This window comes from Pan paniscus, chromosome 5 (assembly GCF_029289425.2).
Source record: "Pan paniscus chromosome 5, NHGRI_mPanPan1-v2.0_pri, whole genome shotgun sequence".
In the NCBI taxonomy this organism is placed as follows: Eukaryota; Metazoa; Chordata; class Mammalia; order Primates; family Hominidae; genus Pan; species Pan paniscus.
The window spans coordinates 165,681,693-165,701,819 of record NC_073254.2 but is presented as its reverse complement, the minus strand read 5'-3'; the positions used below and the strand labels follow the sequence as shown (position 1 = coordinate 165,701,819).

At 35.4% G+C, this 20,127-nt stretch overlaps 1 protein-coding gene across 2 annotated transcripts in view; it reads left to right on the top strand.

The window, feature by feature from the left end:
* The window catches only part of EPM2A (EPM2A glucan phosphatase, laforin), a 124,482-nt gene that overhangs the window by 47,683 nt on the left and 56,672 nt on the right, over window positions 1-20,127 (top strand). The gene's annotated exons all lie outside the window — the stretch shown is intronic.

Sequence of the window (20,127 nt, the reverse complement as noted above, 5' to 3'; positions counted from 1 at the left end):
TGCTCTTCCCCTGCCACTTCCTGTCTTAGTACTGTACCATTTTCTTGGATTTCTGACAAAATCATGGCAGTTTTAGTTCTACAATAAACCATGATACATTCACTACATTGACTTTGGTTTAATAATATGGAAACCAATCAGAAGTGGTGTCTTAGCCTTTTCAGGCTGGTATAACAAAAATACCTTAGATTGGGTAATTTATAAATAAAAGAAATTTATTTCTCACAGTTCTGGAGGCTGGGAAGTCAAAGATTAAGGCACCAGTATTAATAGATTTGGCTTTCTCTTTGTTTCCAAGATAATACCTTCTTGCTGCAGCCTCACATGGCAGAGGGGAAAAGGGATGAACTCATTCCCTCAAGCCCTTTTATAAAGACACTAATCCCACTAATGAGGATGGAGCCCTCATGACTTAATCATTTTCCAAAAGTCCCTACCTCAATATCATTGGATTGGGGATTAAGTTTAAACATAAATTTTGGAGCAACACAAACACTTAAACTATAGCAAGTGGCCTCTTCAAATAATTTATATTTGTTATATAATTCTTAAACTTAGCAAGCAATTATACAATATAAAATTATTGAATGTATTTGAACAAAACCATCTTATTAATACACAACACTAACACATGCGTATACACATTCCTTTGGATTAGGAGTACAAGGGCATATTATTTTAATCTCTATGTTTTGTCTGCCATGGTCTTTTAGTGCATTGTAGGTATAGTTGCTCTGTTTTTCTCCAGTGGCTACCTAGGCCATCAGTGTTGATTGGATTTAGTATAAAGGCTTTCGTTAGAGCTTCTTGTCTGAGACTTAACCTTCCAGCATTGGCAGAGGGAAAGAACAACATGCACCCTTCCAGCTGGAGCAAATGTTATTGAGCTATAAAAATAGCATGCAGTTAAGTGAAGTTACATATTTCGGTTATATATGTGGTTAGTGCACTTTCTGGCTTTGTTGTCCTCACTCAACTGTTTGCAGGTTTACATATATATAAATTACGTAACCTAATGTGTTGATTCTAGGTATAATTTTTGTACATCAGGCTCTGACACACCACCTACCTGGCTATAGTTTTGTGTATATGCCCAATAAGCAACCCTACAGTGTAATTCCTGTTAAGATGTGGGATCCTTCACGGGATACAGGCAGCTCTTATGGATTTACACTGATAAAGTACTATGTCCAGAACTGGGACTTTGAGTCTTAATTTATACTCACAAACATTCTAAATACCTTTTCTCTACTTGTCTAATATGTAGTCATTTGCATCTTGAATATCTGAAACCTAAACATTCCAAGTCTTCCAGCCTTCTATGCAAACCCCTTCTTTTCATATTTAAATAAATTGCTTAAATTCACATCACATATACAGAGAGATCTGATCTCTTTCTTCCATGTTACCCAGCACCATCTTTCCTTGGTATATCTTGGAAATGTTGGAGCATGGCAGGCGATTACTGTTTACCAGTATCCATGTCCTCTCCCCAGGGGAAGATTGTTCTTCTTTGCTCTGTTGAAGAAGTATATCTTTGTTATGTGGCTTGCTTTGGCCAGTAAAATATGAGAGGAAGTGCTGTGTGTCATTTCCTGTTGCGTTGCCTCATTCTCCTTTCTCTTTGCCAAGAAATTGTTGCTATTTCAAATAGGGATTGCCTTGATGGTCAGCATGAAGATGATGACAATGTGAACAAGAGCCCCTAGCCAATCTATAATGAACTCTAACATGGGAGATAATCCAACCCCTGCACTTTTTCTTTGTTTGTTTGTTTTGAGACAGGGTCTCAGTCTGTCGCCCAGGCTGGAGTGCAGTGGCATAATCTTGCCTCACTGCAGCCTAGACCTCTCTGGCTCAGGTGACCTTCCCACCTCAGCCTCCCAAGTAGCTGAGACTACAGGTGTGTGCGCCACCATTCCCAGCTAACTTGTGTGTGTGTATGTGTGTGCATGTGTATATCTATCTATCTCTCTATATATCTATATATCTGTATCTATATCTATATCTATATATCTATATTTTGTTGTTTGTTTGTTTGTTTTTGGTAGAGACAGGGTTTCACCATGTTGCCCAGGCTGGTCTTGAACTCCTGGGCTCAAGCCATCCACCCACCTTGACCTCCCAAAGTGCTGGGATTACAGGTGTGAGCCACTGTGCCCAGCCCAAACCTTTGCTCTTTTATACCATTGATACTTTGGGGTTGTTATTACAGCAAGCCCTAGGACCAAAAACAATGCCTGTCATGTAGCAGATGTTCATTAAATGCTTGATAAATATATGAACTTGAGCAAGGCACTTTCCAGAAATTTCAAACTGGAATACACTCCATCTTCCTTCTTCAATGTGATTATGTGCCTGGAAATTTGTAACATGAGATAAAGATGCAACGCTGTCTTAAAGCATGAGTTTTTCTAAAAGACATTTGAGGAAAAAAGCATTATTTAGAAATTAAAACAGACACATCTATCTTATGGAATAGTACACAAATCTCAAAGGAATTTTAAAGGAAAACTAGAAGTCTTCTAAGAATATTAATACCATTTGGGTACTGCCTCAGGTTATTTTTCCAAGAACCCTTGGATGTGATAATCTTTGAGTCTCAGTTTTATCCTCTATGAAGTACAATATTTGGACAAAGGTGGAGGTGTCAAAGGCTTTTTAGGAGGAGTTATATGGTGTGAACAGCAGTGAACTGAGAGCCAGCAGCCTTGGGCTTCAGTCCTTGCTTTGCTATATAAGTATAGGACTGTCAGGTCATTTAATCTTGAAATTTAGACTCAGGAAAAGATGTACTAACACTTCCGCTATCTGTCCCACTGGATTTTTTGAGAAACAATACATTTTAGAATACTTTGAAAATTATTAAACTCTATTATTCCAAATGAAAAGCGATAGGAAATTCTTAAAATCTTTTCAAATTTGAATACTTTATTTATATTCTGTTTCCACTGGGTGGCAGTATTTCACTTGCACTCTACTGTAATTTTTATAGTTTGTATATAATCTTATAGAAAAAAATTTGATAACTATTTTAAATAAGTACCTCATTGTTTCCCAACCTTATCTTTCTCCTTTCTCATCCCGTGCACTCCCTTTCTCTCAAACAGTTCAGATAAACCACTACCATTCATTTAAAAAATCTTTAATGAAGTAAATGTGACGGCAGTCTCTTTAAGCTTAGCAATTTATTAAGAACTTCTGCTTCATTTGGGAATATGTATTAGATAGCTTAATTTTGCTCAGATGTAAGCAGATTACTTTGATGTAGGTAATTAAAAGTAGTTAAAAATAACCTACAAAAATCTTGCTATTGGTTCTTTATGACAATTTTAAAATAATGTTTTTAAAATTAAGCTGATGGATGTCCTTTTTAACTGATAATACCAGTGATGCCTATTTTATCCTATCTTCAGAAGATCATCACACAGTTGTTATGTGAAATCCTTGATGTTTATGACATGTTCGAGAAACACTTTATCATGGTTTCATATCAGTTAACTTTGTGTCAGAATTTCCTAGAAAATTAGTCCCACAAGATGAGTTAAGTAAGAAAAGTATACTTGTAAAGCTTGGTGAATAATTCCTTGCTGACTTTTGTCGATATTAAGGTTTTGAGGTAAGTAATGGCATAAATGTGTTAGAGTAGTTGTATCCTACAGCATGAAGATCAGAGTCATTCAGCAGCATAATGGATTGCTAGTTTTCACTTGTAAAGAGACTATCAGTGCAATTTTTAAACTGACATAATCACTGTATTCTGTATAAAAGAGTAGTTGCCTTGAAAAATTAGGCTGTTTAAAGTTGTTTATAAAACTTGATGTAGATAGAATAAATATTTTTAAATGGCTAAAATGCTATGTAACATTTTAATTGTTTTGTGCCAAATCTTTGTTGTTTTCAGGAAGAAAAAAAGGAAGTTTTTTTTTTAAAGAATATCTAAGGTCACATGTGGTGGCTCACACCTGTAATCCCAGCACTTTGGGAGGTCGAGGCGGGCGGATCACAAGGTTAGGAGATCGAGACCACCCTGGCTAACACGGCAAAACCCCGTCTCTCCTAAAAATACAGAAAATTAGCCGGGCGTGGTGGCGGATGCCTGTAGTTCCAGCTACTTGGGAGGCTGAGGCAGGAGAGTGGTGTGAACCCAGGAGGCAGAGCTTGCAGTGAGTGAGATGGTGCCACTGCACTCTAGCATGGGCAACAGAGCGAGACTCCGTCTCAGAAAAAAAAAAAAGAAACATGTTTATCAAATTTGCTGATAAGAGAAAGTTGGGAGAGATAGCTGGTATTTTGTTTAAGATGAGCACTATTCAAAATATTTTGTCCCACAGATAGGAATAAACCAATAAGAAGAGATTAATAAAAGTTAACTCTTACATTTGCATTAAGTTATTTTATAAAAATAGAGAACAAGAGAAATTGCATTGATCACAAGTCAAAGAGAAAAGAGTTTGTAGTTTCAGTTTTAGGGTAAAGCTAGCATGGTTGGGCAGGGGTTGGGCAGAAATTGTAAACTATGTGAGTTACTGAAAAAACTTGTACCTTGGAAACACATAAGCCCAAGTGGAGTTACTGTTATTATGGTCTTGTCTTGATACATATAGGTCTGAACAAGGTTATTGTTAAAATAATTTGAGTTTGTTTTAGTAGTATACCTCTTTTGCATTAGTGTACAGTTTTGCAAAGACTAGGAGGACTGGAAGAGGTGTAAGGTAATAGTTAAGAGCTGTTACTGGTTGTTGAACATCAACTGTGATAGTTTCTATGTTAAATCTTTTAAATGGATTATCTCATTGAATTCTCTCACAACAGCCCTATGAGGCAGATAGGCATTTTTCTTTCTTTCTTTCTTTTTTTTTTTTTTGCAAATAAGAAAACAGACACAGTTTGCTTAAATGATTTTCTCATTACTGTTTACAAAGAGTAAATCATACAACTTGGAATGAAGTCTGAGTCTGAATCTTGAGCCCATGCACTTAACGCTATAAAATACTGTCTTTCAAGAAAGAAGTTTTACGGAACCTACAAAGGAGAGTTTCGACAGAGGGTGGTCACTCTCATTAAGTATTGCACACAGGTAAAGAAATGTGAAAGATTATTATGGAAACTAGCAGATGACTTTGTTTAAAGTTTTTTTTCAGTAGAGCATTGAGTGCAGATGCCATATTGCAGGACGCTGAAGAATGGATAGGGAAGTAAGAGTGCTGGGTGAGCACAGGGCTAGCTAGAGGCAAGAGAAGGCAATAAGAGATGCTGGTGGGGCAGAGATGATTGGAAACCTGGAAGAGGAGGGATTTGGGGAGATTTAAAGCCAGGAATAGAACAAGAAGATTCTGTGTTATAGCGAAGAGGTTGTATAAGCCAGACACAATCAAGAACTAGACAAATAACTGGTACTCTCTTTCTTGCTCGCTTTTTTTTGTGTGTGTGTGGCAATTGGCAAGTTTTAAAAGTACATTAAAATGCTTCTACTTTTACTGCTGACTTGTTTAAATAAAAATCAGGTGCAATTAAAAATGTAATACATGGAATAGTTTTGAATTAAGTCAGGTGGAGATGTGATGCCTAAGGAAATATGATTTATCCTCCAAAATTATTTGCTGGAGAAAGATAATGTGTTCCAGTGCATCACTATCACCATTATTTGTTTCTCTCCACTCTCCGCAGCCAACAGAATCCTGATTTCTTTAGGTAGCAATGGAATGAATCATTGCTATAACCAGTTATGGTAATCTTATTCCTCTTGGGTAGCAATTGGCCTAGGGATGTTAATGTCACCTAGTTCTGGCTCATGAGATATGGGAAGGCAAGGCTCTCAGGAATGCTTTTGCTTTTCTCATGAAAAGGAACAAAGGCTTAGCTGGCATGGTCCTTCACCCTTCTTCATGGTTAGGACTCCAGACATGATGCCTAGAGGTGACCCTATGAACATCAGGTTAGAAGCTTGACAAAAGTCAGCATGTGAAGGACGGCAAAGCAGACATTTAGGAAGATCTTGGTGTTGACCAGCTCTGGGCTACCTGGCTTCTCACCTCTAGTTATGTAAGACAGAGTCTTATATTAATATTTGTTTAGGTCACTGTTAACCAGATTTTCTGTTGCTTGCAATCAGACATAGTTCTGAAAGAAAGAACATTCTTCTTCCGTTGTTTCTTATACATGTGTAGTTTATGATTACGGCAAATTTTAGGATAATCTAATTGCCAGGATTACGCCCTCTTTTATTTTCAGTTTATAATGTCTTATTAAAAGGATTTAAAACAACCTAGTTTCTCAATTTCATCTTTAAAGATTGTATTTGGTCACTTTATCCTCCATTTCAACTAGCTGTATATTTCTAGTTTCTTTCCAATGCATATGTGATATTCATGTCAACTGTATGCCCTTAATATTCATAAAATATTTTTGCCATGGAAGAAAGCAATGTGTGAAGCTATCAGGGATGGTTTTTGCAGCAGAACTAGATCAGCTCAAGGGAGTGTTTTACTAAATTATTTAGTCCACATTCTGGAAAATCTTAATTGAAGACATATTTTATGCCAAATATGTTCTTACTATGATACTGCCAAAATGCATGTTTACCTAGCTAGCTGGGTTAGGATGGAATTAAATGTAAAATATTTCTCAATGTTCTGAAGAGTTCCGGGATGAATAGTTATATTCTGTGTTCTCTGCAACTAAATGTTGGACACTGTTGAGATATAGCTACTAGGGAAGTTATCTCCTTCTGCCTCAGCATTATTTGTATATTTAAGTGCACAAAGATAGGTTTTTTTGTGTGTGTGTGTGGGCTTTAAGGTATACGAAATGAAGTAGCAAAATGTGGTTAGAAAAATTTGCTTATACAGTGAGACTAATACTGATATAGATGCTTTATCTATTTTTAACATATGACTTGGATTTGTGTTCAGGCTATGAATAGGGAAATTTCTAGTTAATTCTGAGAGTGCCATGAAGGAAAAAAAATGAACTACCAGTCTTAACAACAACAACAAAAGTCTAGACACTGCCATGAAAATTGTTTTAATGACAGTAGGAAAATCAACATTAAAGATTATTAGAATAATTAAATCAAAATTTATTAAACAGAAAAATAAACATCTCTGCATGTGACATAGAAAGTAAATTTCAGTATCCAGCAAATGTTTCCAATAATACAGAGATGGCACATTTTAATAGGTTGATCTTTAGTCATAGTATAATAAACTGCCAAAAGATTTGATCACATCAAATTAGGTGGTCAAATCTTTTGGCATCTCTTTAGATTATTATCACATTGAATGAATTATTAATAATTCAATCTTGATGGTTTGAGTCAAGCCTATTAAGAATAATCTGAGTTTCAGATTTGATTTTAAAATTATATTTCAAGAAAGCTCTGTTATTGTGTTTAATTTTAAATGAAAGCATAATTGTCTGGTAATGCCACTGTGGAATTTTTTCAGCATAATCTACAACCTTTGAAATGCTTCCTATTTTGAAATATGTTTATCATCATGAATCATTAACTAATGTAAATGCTTTGCATTAAAAAATGCCTTCTTAAATACAGTAATGGTTAGAGATGTGTAATTCTGTTCTTCACTTTCCAAGTCATGAAATCCAGTTGTTTTACAGTGCTGGCTTTGGAATTCAGTCAGTAATATGGACATCCTATGGGCCAGTGTTGTCACTCTACCCACTGAAATAAACAGATTTGTTCTTATCCATTTCCTAACTTGAATCATACTTATTCATACATTCTTGTACTCTTTGTCATGTGTCTAAAGCATATCCTGTTGTTCATCACAGCATAGCACCCATTCCCTCTATTATAAATCCTTTCTCAGTAATTCTAGCCCATACTGATATTACCTTCTCCAACATAGTCCATTTTTAGTTTTCTACATTCATATGCACACCACAAACCTATCATAATTTTTCTCTCCCGGTGAGCCAGTTGATCCTTAGAATACAACTCAGCATAGCCTTTCAGTCATCATACATGGAAAGTGGCATTTGAGATGAGGCCTATTTGCAATCCTTTGGTACTCTGTTCATGTTTCAGTTAACATACAGTTTTAAAATTATTTTCATAATTTAGTTTCATTTCACTCACTAATGGCTTCCTATAACTTTTATCTAATCAACAGAAGTTCATTTATTGTGGGAATCATGTTTTAAACTTCATTTATTACCCCTTCCTAGCATAGGACTGGATACATAACAAGCTCTCAATCATACTTGATTATTAACTGGATTAAATTGGAATATTTTGCATATATGAATGTATTAGTCTGCTAGGACTGCCATAACAAAATACCACAGACTGGATGGCTTAAACAACAGAAGTTTATTTTCTCACAATTTTGATGACTAGAAGTCATAGATCAGGGTGCTGGCAGATTCCGTTACTGGTAATGCTTCTCTTCCTGGCTTGCAGATAGCCACCATCTGCCTGTATCCTTACGGTGTTTCCTCAGTGTGCTTGAGGAGAGAGAGATCTCTGGTGTTTTTTCCTCTTATGGGGTGTAATGGCATTAGGACTTCACTCTGTGATCTTGTTTTACCTTAATTAAGGTCCTGTGTTTAAATATAATCACATTGGGAGGTCAGGGCTTCATTATATAAATTTTGGGGTGGGGGAGACACAATACAGTCCATAACAATGGGATATTCAATTATTAGTATTTTAAAAAATGCACGATTAAATTTTACTTTTGCTTTTACCTTGTTTTTTTTTTTCTATTATGTTTCTTCAAATTAACTTGGTATAAGCCTCCATTTCATCCATGTCTTTTTCTAATCATGGAAGTTTTTTGTTGTACTATTTTCTTCTCTGTATGGTTTGACAGTTGTTAATTAAGTCTTCCCTTAAAATTCTTAGCTGGAACTGATCAAGGTCCTTCTGGGAGTTTTCCCTCAAAGATCCCCACTGGAGGCTTGGCAGATAGTGAATCCAAGGCTAAGCTTTGCCAATCACTCCTTCTGTTTCCTTTTTCTGCACGCCTTGAGCTTACCTTTGAGAGGGCTAATGCGTCATACTGGACTGCTAAACAACTGTCTCAAGGACATTTGTCTATTTTCTCATAGAATTTGAAGCATAACAAATGTCTCAAGGACCTTTGTCTATGTTCTCATAAGCATTTGAATGACCTTAACTCTAATTGTTGAGAAAAAATTGTTGCGGGAGGTCAGGGACCCTGGACGGAGGGACTGGCTGAAGCCATGGCAGAAGAACGTAGATTGTGAAGATTTCATGGACATTTATTAGTTCCCCAAATTAATACTTTTATAATTTCTTATGCCTGTCTTTACTGCAGTCTCTGAACATAAATTGCGAAGATTTCATGGACACTTATCACTTCCCCAATTAATACCCTTGTGATTTCCTATGCCTGTCTTTACTTTCTTAATCCCATCATCTTCGTAAGCTGAGGAGGATGTATGTCGCCTCAGGACCCTGTGATGATTGCGTTAACTGCACAAATTGTTTGTACAGCATGTGTGTTTAAACAATATAAAATCTGGGCACCTTGAAAAAAGAACAGGATAGCAGCAATGTTCAGGGAACAAGAGAGATAACCTTAAACTCTGACCGCCAGTGAGCCAGGCGGAACAGAGCCATATTTCTCTTCTTTCAAAACCAAATGGGAGAAATATTGCTGAATTCTTTTTCTCAGCAAGGAACATCCCTGAGAAACAGAATGCGTCCCTGAGGGTAGGCCTCTAAAATGGCCGCTTCGGGGGGCGGCCATCTTTTATGGTCGAGCCGTAGGGATGAAATAAACCCCAGTCTCCCATAGTGCTCCCAGGCTTATTAGGATGAGGAAATTCCCGCCTAATAAATTTTTGGTCAGACCAGTTGTCTGCTCTCAAACCCTGTCTCCTAATAAGATATTATCAATGACAATGTGTGCCCGAAACTTCATTAGCAATTTTAATTTTGCCCTGGTCCTGTGGTCCTGTGATCTCGTCCTGCCTCCATTTGCCTTGTGATATCTTATTACCATGTGAAGCATGTGATCTCTGTGACCCACACCCTATTGGTACACTCCCTCCCCTTTTGAAAATCACTAATAAAAACTTGCTGGTTTTACGGCTCCGGGGGCATTACGGAACCTGCCGACATGTGATGTCTCCCCCATACACCCAGCTTTAAAATTTCTCTCTTTTGTACTCTGTCCCTTATTTCTCAGACCGGCTGACACTTAGGGAAAATAGAAAAGAACCTACGTGAAATATCGGGGGTGAATTTTGCCTGATATCTGGCTGAATTTCCCCCGATAACAAATGAGGCCAACCTATTATGCACCAAGTTATGAGCCCACTGAGTTGTAATTCTACCATAATTCTGTGCAGTAATTGTCTTAGGCTGTGTGGCTCATTTTTTGACTAAAAGAGCTAGCCAAGTTTACATATACAGATGTACAGAAAGGCTGGTGCTCATGTATCCAAAATTTCACAATATTATTTGTCATCAAAATAACAATAATCATAGTAATCAGTTTTCTACCTTGAAACACACCACACACATACACACACACACACACACACACACATATACCCCTACCTGTGCCAGATGTTTGATTCATTACTAGGATCATACTATCATATTTGATATTTTCTTTCCTGATCCTCCAAATTCTAACTTCCTTATCAAATATATTTTCATTTATTTTAGAAAACCCTGTTATCTCTAATTCTAGTACCTGTTTTAATCATTGCTGTATGGGTTACTTATTTGTCTTTATAATTCCTATTTCTATTATTGATATTTTTAAGGGAAAAATCATAATTGTATACATGTATGGGGTACATTGTAATGTTTTGATATGAGTATATATGTGGAATAAGTAAATCAAGCTAATTAACACATATCACTTCACTTATTTTTATGTGGAGAGAAACCTTTGAAATTTATACTCTTAGCCACTTCCAATATATTATTGACTTTAGTCACCCTACTGTGCAATGGATCTCAAAAACTTATTCCTTCTGTCTAATTGAAATTTCTCCTTTTTTTGATATAGGCATTTATTGTTATGAACTTCCTTAGAATTGCCTTTGCTGTGTCTCATAGGTTTTGATATGTTGTATACCCATTATCATTTGTCTGAAGATGTTCTTTAATTTCCCTTTAGATTCCTTCTTTGACTTATTAGTTGTTCAGGAGCATGTTTAATTTCCACGTATTTGTAAATTTTCCCAGTTTTCTCCTATGATTGAGTTCTAGTTTCATATCATTATGGTAGGAAACAATACTGGATATGATTTCAGTCTTCTGGAATTATTAAAGACTTGTTTTGTGGCTTAACATATGATCTGTTCTGGAGGATGTTCTGTGTATATTTGGGAAGAATGTGTATTCTTTGCCATATATTTCTGTTAGGTCCATTTGGTCTAAAGTGTAATTAAAGTCCAATGTTTCCTTATTGATTTTCTGTCTAAAAAATGATGTTCTGTCCAATGCTGAAAGTGGAGTGTTAAAGTCCCCTACTATTACAGTATTTCAGTCTATCTCTCCGTTCAGATTGCTTAATAACTGCCTTAAATATTTAGGAGCTACTATGTTAGATGTATATATATTTATAAATGTTGAAGAATTGACACCTTTATCATTATATAATTACCTTCTTTGTCTTTCTTTCTTTACTGATGTTTGACTTGAAGTCTTTTTCGTCTGATAGAAATATAGCTACCTCTGCTCTCTTTTGGCTTCCATTTGCATGGAATATATTTTTCCATCCCTTTATTTTCCATCTACGTGTGTTCTTACAAGTAAAGTGCGTGTTTTGTAGGCAGCATCTAGTTATGTTTTGCTTTTTCAATCTATTCAGTCACTTTATATCTTTTGATTGGAGAATTCAATCCATTTCCACTCAAGGTAATTATAGTATGTAAGGACTTATCTTACTGCCTTTTCATAATTGGTTTTCTGGTTGTTCTGTGTATCTTTTATTCTTCCTCTTGTTGTCTTTCTTTGTGGTTTGATTGTCTTCTGTAGTGATATGTCTTGAATCCCTTATTTTTATATTTTGTGGAAGTATAATAGGGTTTTGCTTTGCAATTACCATGAGGTTTACATAAAACATTACCTGTAACAGGCTATTCTAAGCTGTTACCAACTTAACTTTAATCAAATACAAAAGCTCTCCATGTTTACTCCTCCCTACCACATTTTATGATTTTGATGTCAAAGTTGGCAACTTTTTGTAATTTGTATCCCTTAACAATTTATCAAAGCCACAGTTGTTTTTAATAGTTTTGTCTTTTAACTCTCATGTTAGAGATAAAATTGCTTTACACATCACCTTTCAAGCAAAAGACTATTTTGAATCTGACTGATACCACTGAATTTTTTCCCTTCATGTATTTTATGTTATTAATTAGTGGTATGTTTTCTCAGCTTAAAGAACTCACTTTAATAATTCCCATAAGACAGGACTAGTGATGATGAATTCCCTTATTCTTTATCTCAGGAACTGTATTCTCTCCTTCCACTCTAGAAATCTGTTTGTGAATGTGGTAGGTTGTACTGACAGTTGGGGAGGAGGAGAAGAGAGAAATATTACAGAAGTGCATAAAACTTCACATTAAATCTTAAAAGATGCTTGCCATTTACTGCTCTTTGGTGGTATCATGATCAGGGTATTTTGACTATCTTTTATTCTTACATAGTTTTTCTAGCTGGATCTTCTTTCTTCTCTTTCTGTATCTCACCTTTCCTTCTTCTTGTCAATCTTAACACCTCTTACTTCATCCTCTCCTTCACTGATTGTATCTCAGGTTTCCATTTCATTAGGAAGGACAGTTTAGCTGTATCTATGACTACCCCCGAACTCAGCTATTTTCTACGTTTGCATTTTGCCATTCATCAAAGTGCTCAACTGGAACAGGATTCATCATCTCAGAGAGGCAGTTGGTTGAACAAAAAGATTTTTTGTGCGTTTTATTTCTTTGTTTTTGCCATTAGAAGAGAACATCAAAGTGCCGAAGAGTTTGTAATGACTATATCATGTTTGTGCAACTTTATGCAATAATAGCTTCCGAGGTAGTAACAGATGGGGCATGAGAGAGATCAGATGTGGGTGAGTTAATAGTTAAAATTAGAGATTAATGTGTTAGAATCAAAGCTTATGTTCATATGCTAGAAATGAAACATTTAAAATAATTAAAATCCAAAGAGGATAGTTGAAATAAAATAATATGAATAAGAATTGTAAAATTTATTTTGCTTAAGGAGACTACACCTATCCAATAGATATTTAACCAATATAATTTCAAAACTTCTGGATTTATTAAGAAATACACATATTTTAACCGAAACTCTCAAACTTATAGAACTATGTAAAATAATGAGTTAGTTGTGAGTTTTTAAATTCTAGGGTTTCTTATTTCTGTGGCTTTAATTGGAGTGCCAGACAGCAGTTCCCTTACTCCTACACATTTACTCACTTCGTTTGAAATCACCTAACTTGCCTTGATGAACAAATAACAAAGTAGCTAAAACTGTTCTGAAGAAATAGATGTTTTTGTTAATTAAACCAATAATTTTCTACTTTTCTACCAAAAATACAGATTAGTTTATCCCAACATAGTGAGCGATTTATATGTTTACTTTTTAAATTTTAACTTTGATAAATTTATTTTTTAATTTTAACTTTTACAGATTTAGGGGTACAAGCACAGTTTTGTTACATGGACATATTGCACAGTGGTGAAGTCTAGGCTTTTAGTGTGTCTGTCACCTGAATAGTGTACATTGTACCCAGTAGGTAATTTTTCATCCCTCACCTCTTCCTACCTCCCCACATTTTGAAGTCTCTAATGTCTATTATTTCACTCTGTATGTTCATGTATATCCAATGCTTAGCTTCCATTTATAAGTGAGAGTATGTGGTATTAGACTTTCTAAGTTATTTCTCTTAGAATGATTGCCTCCACATCCAAATAGGAAGACACGAAGTCAAACTATCCCTGTTTGCAGATGATATGATTCTATACCTAGAAAACCTCACAGTCTCTACCCAAAAGCTCCTTGTTCTGATAAACAACTTGAGCAAAGTTTTAGGATACAAAATCAACATATGAAAATCATAGCATTTCTATATACCAACAGCATCCAAGCTGAGAGCCAAATCAAGAATGAAATCCCATTTACAATAGCCACAAATAGAAAAAAATACCTAGGAATACAGCTAACCAGAGACATGAAAGAATTCTGCAACAAGAATTGTAAAATACTGATCAAGGAGTCAGGGATGACACAAACACATAGAAAAACATTCTATGCTCCTTGATAAGAAGAATTAATATTGCTCAAATGGCCATACTACCCAAAGAAATTTATAGATTCAACCCTATTCCTATCAGCCTACCAATAAAATTCGTCACAGAATTAGAAAAAACTTTAAAAATTCATATGGAATCAAAAAAGAGCTCGAATAGCCAAAGCAATCCTAAGCAAAAAGAACAAAGCTGGAGACATCACATTACTTGACTTCAAACTATACTACAAGGCTATTGTAACCAAAACAGTATGGTACTTGTACCAAAATGGACACATAGACCAATGGAACAGAATAGAGACCCCAGAAATAATGCCAGACACCTAAAACCATCTGATCTTTGACAAAGTTAACAAAAATAAGCAATGGGGAAAGGACCCTATTCAATAAATAGTGCTGGGATAACTGGCTAGCCATATGCAGAAGATTGAAACTGGACCCCTTCCATATACCATATACAAAAATTAACACAAAACAGATTAAAAACCTAAATATAAAACCTAAAACTATTTATTATTGATTTCTAGTTCAATTCTGTTAATGTCAGAAAACACAATTTGTATGATTTAAATTTTCTAAAAATTTGAAGTTGTTTTATGGTACAGGATATGTTCTATCTTGGTTTATGTACTGTGAACATGTGCATTCTGCTATATTGGGTGCTGTATAAATGTCAACTAGATAATGTTGGTTGATGGTGTTCTTGGGGTTTCTAATATCCTTGCTGATTTTCTGTCTAATTGTTCTAACAATTGTTTTGGGTGAGGTGTTGAGGTCTTAAACTATAATTCTGGATTTTTAAAATTCTTTCAGTTCTTTCAGTTTTTTGCTTTACGTATTTAACCACCTTACTGTTTGATATATACACAGTTAAAGTTGCTGTGTCTTCTTGTTAGATTGATACTTTAAACATTGTATAATTTCCCCTCTCTAGTAATTTTCTTTTCTCTGAAGTATACTTTATATAATAGTAATATAACTACTCCTGCTTTTTGATTAATGTTTGCATAGTATATCTTTTTCTATGCTTTTACTTCCCACCTGTGTATATAATTTGAAGTGAATTGCTTCTAGACAGCATATAATTGATTCACTTAAAAATTATTCTGGCCGGGCGCGGTGGCTCACGCCTGTAATCCCAGCACTTTGGGAGGCCGAGGCGGGCGGATCACGAGGTCAGGAGATCGAGACCATCCTGGCTAACACGGTGAAACCCCGTCTCTACTAAAAATACAAAAAATTAGCCGGGCGTGGTAGCGGGCGCCTGTAGTCCCAGCTACTTGGGAGGCTGAGGCAGGAGAATGGCGTGAACCCGGGAGGCGGAGCTTGCAGTGAGCCGAGATCGCACCACTGCACTCCAGCCTGGGCGACAGAGCGAGACTCCGTCTCAAAAAAAAAAAAAAAAAATATTCTGCCAACTTTTGTATTTTCATTGGTGTATTTAGACTATTTAACATAATTATTGGTATGTTAGAGCCTAAGTTTGCCATTTTATTTTTTGTTTCTGGTTGTTTTCTCTTCCTCCTTTTTCTGTGATTGTGTGGCATGTCTGGTTCATAATTGAACTTTTTTTAGAATTCTGTTTTGATTTACACATAGAATTTCTATATACATTATGTATATTATATACCTAACATCATAGTTGACTGGTATCAACCTTTCACGAGTTTGAGTGAATTTTAGAAAACTTACCTCCTTTTTCATTCGTTTGTCCTTCCTCATTTGCAATATAATTGCCTTAAATATTTACTTTACATACATGTAGAATAGCATCAGACAATGTTAGAATGTTTGCTTATTTACTTATAATTTTGTTTACTGTGCTCATTCTTCCTGTTTTCAAAGAGTTTCTTTTTGTTTAGACATCTTCTGTTAGTCATTTTTAAGATAATTCAGCGGCAAAATTTTCTTAGTTTTCCTTCATTGAGCATGTTTTGATTTTCCCTTTTTTTCCTGAAGGAAATAGTCACAAAGTAAGATTCTTGGTTGACAGTTGTTCTTTTTTACAGCACTTGAAAAATGACACGTCCTTTGGTGACTTCTGATGAGAAATCTGCTCATATTAGAATATTTTTTCCTTTACATTGCTGTTTTTCTCTGGCTACTTTTATGATTTTCTCTGTCGTTAGTTTTCAGAAGTTTAAATATGTCATGTCTCAGTATTGATTTCTTTGGGTTTATGTTGTTTGGACTTTGCTCACCTGCTTGAATTTGTAGGATTTGCCTCTTGCCAAATTTGAAAAGTTTTCCGGCATTATTTTCTTAAGTACTTTTAAGCCCTACTATCTTTTCCCTCTTCTTCCAAGACTCCAGTGACATAAATTTAGATCTTCTGTTAATAGTACCACAAGTCCCTAAGTGTCTGTTTTTTTTTTTTTTTAAATTCAGCCTACTTTTCTGTTGTTTGCTGTTTAGATTGGGTAATTTCCATGGTTCTATCTTGAAGTCTGTGAATTCTTTCCTCTGTCCCTTCCATATTGCTCTTAAACCCATCTATTGAGTTTTGAAAATTTCAAATATTGTGTTTTTCAGTTCTAAAATTAATATTTAGTTCCTCTTTTCATCTTCTATTCCATTGCTGAGACATTCCGATTCTTCATTTGTTTGAAATGTGTTCTAATGGGTTACTGAGGCCTTAAAATCTTTATCACATAATTATCACATAATTCTAACATCATTGTTCTCTTGGTGTTGGCCTTTATCAGGCATCTTTTTTTTTTTCCATTTAGTTTGAGATCTTAGTGGTTATTGGTATAATGGGTGACATTCTATTGAAACCTAGACATTTTGGGTATTATGTAATGAGGTTAGCTCTTATGCAAACCTTTGATTTTAACTGAATTCTTCTGACACCACTCCAGCAGAAGAATGGAGGTCCCACCTTATTACCCAGGTTCCTCACACTGTTTCCGTTCATAACCAAACCAAACAGACTCCTCCCTGAGTGGGTTGGTAGTTCTAACTCTCCATTAGGCCTCCATTGATAGCTCCCTGGCTGAGACAGGGAGGAATGCCTTGTTACTGCTTCCTACATGGCATCCACTGATGGTCGGGTGGGAAGGAGGTGGAAATCTTGACTTTCCACTAGGTCACCTTTGTCACGATCTCAGTGGAAAGAAGGGGCACCTCGTTACTGCCAAATGGAGGTGGAAGTCCACCTTTCCACTTGGACTCCACTATATTGCCAAGGATGATGCTGAAAGTTTCAGACCCCTACTCATCCTTCTCTGACACCATGATAGTGAGTGGATTGAGGCACTGCAATACAGCTTGGCAAACAAAAGTGGAAGTGTACCCATGCTTGGCCTTTGCTGGCCTGAGTGGGTGTGGGGCCACATTTTTTCAGTGGGTTTGACTGGAGTAGTGTAGTTATTATCAAACAGATTTCTGTCTGGCTGGGCTTGTCTTTTCATTTGGCTAGAGAGAATGGACTTTTGTCATGTTTTCTTTTTCTGTCCTTGTGTTACCAGGTTGCTGGCTTCTTCAGATCTAAGTCTGGGATATATAAGGCAAAAAGAAAATGCAGGGAACTCAATACTTAGGTCTTTTCTTAGGTCTCAGTGTCCCTGGATAGTCTGTCTCCTTCTCTTTGTCTTTCAAAGTTATCTTATGTTTGTTTATTTATAATTTTCAGGGTTTTAAATTATACTTAGTGGGAGGACTAGGGAAAAGTACATTTATTCCATAGTTCTCCATGCAGAAATCTCCAAAACCAAAATGATTTTACTATTCATTTTTGCCATTTCATTAGGTGAAATTAAAAAGACAATAACCCATCCTCTAAAAGACATTTTAACTATTAGAACATATTTTGAATAACTCAGGTTACTATCCATGAAAGACTTTTAAAAATGTTGCCTAAAACATAAATGTGTAAAAATGAGTAATTAAAGAAATCACTCTAGGAATGAAGAATTCTTATGAAGATGATGATACATAAATAATTCTTCTTGACCATTGTAATTTATGAATATTTGATCTCTTCAACAATTATATTTTTAATAGGTAATAATTCAATTGTTGTAAGTCAATTATACTGACCAATGGGAGCCACAGATATTGTTTTATTTAACTAAAAAAGTAACACCCGCTCCTTGTAACTAATCCAATCAATTCAAAACACTTGACTATGACAGTTCCCCTCCATCCAATTCCATTTCCTAGAAGTAACCATATCCAGTTTGTAGTCTATGTTTACACTTTCAGTCATGCTCTGCTGCTTCACTTAGTCACTCCTACTTTTCCTTTTCAGCTCCTCTCTCTATTCATCTTTTGTAAGTTTATCCTTCTCTCTCTGGCTGTTAAACATTGAAAAACTTTCAGACTTTGTTCTAGAACTTTTTTCCTTATTAATATTGTTTTTCTTTGTGACTCATCTGTGTTCCTATTTCAATTACCATTTACACTCAAATTACTCATATATTTATTTTTTTAGTTCAGATTTCTGGTCTTAATGTCAAATGAGTAACTCCAGCTCTCTTTTGAGGACTCCTTTTGGATATCTAAAGAGCACTCCAAACCCAACATTGCCAGAACTAGATAGATGATCTTTCCTTACAGCCTCTTTCAGATTTTGCATCTCAGTGAATAGTGCCACTGTATATTGAATTATTTTCACTAGAAGCTTAAGAGGCATTGTTAATCCCCTTTCATCTTCACCTTCGTTTTCCAATTAATCACCAAGTCCTGTGGCCTTTCCCTCTTGAATCTGCATAATCCTTTCAAAGTCTGTGACCAAGCTTCATCATAAACTACCTAGGCCAATATAGTAGTTTCTTAAATGGACTCTCTGCTTCTATCTGATTGTTCTTGAATTATTTTTTTACTCTGTAGCCAGAGAGGTATCCTTAAAATAAAATCTGGTTATGTTACATGCCCACTTAGAATATTTCAAATTTTTAGTTGCTCTTATGATAAATATCTGAGTTCTTAACATGACCTAGCACAGTACCTGTCTCAATAAATATCTGTAGAAGAATGAAAAAAAACTTATATGGTTTACAGTATTTTCTATTAAAATAGTATTACTGTATGCATGTATCTCTGTATGCATCAGAAATTCTTTTTTCTTAGTAATATTTCTGTTGGATATGTTTCTAGAAGTGAGGTTGCTAGTGTAGTTTGGTTTTTATCTATTAAAAATGAAGGTTAATAGAGATGTGGTGCAGCGCCTTGTAGTCGTCGAGAAAAAAAATCCATTAAGAGAAAAAAGAGGAGAATGATCTAGGAAGATCAGTAATGGTTTATTAAGAGAGTCATCCTGTACCTTCTGTCTGATGGAAGGAGTTATATCTCAAAGAAACATCAAATAATTTAAGGATTTTTTGAGAGCTTATGCCAAGCAAATTTAGGTTAAATATTTTGTAAGACAGAACAAGGAGAAAAGAACAAATGAATCACATTTTTGTATTCATAACAAATGTGATTTATTTCTGTAAACCACTCATGCATTTAGTTTGCTTACATGTCTTTCTTACAGTACATTATACTTAGGTAGTATAAAGAAAGGCATGATTTGAAATGGGATGATAAAAAGGTAGTAAAAATAATGTATGAATTATAATTTTTGTAGAAATCAAGGTTTACTAGTATGTAAGACCATTTGAGCTGCTATAAACAAAACACCATATATTGGTTAGCTTATGAACAATAGAAATTTATTGCTTACAATTCTGGAGGCTGGGGGGTCTAAGATTGAGGCATACCAGATTCAGTGATTGGTGAGGGCTCACTTACTGGTTCATAGATGGCGACGACTTGCTGTGTTCTCACATGGTGGAACAGAGCAAGGGGTTTCTTTCACTCCTCTTTTATAAGGGAGCTAATCACATTTGTGAGGGTTCTTCTTCATGAC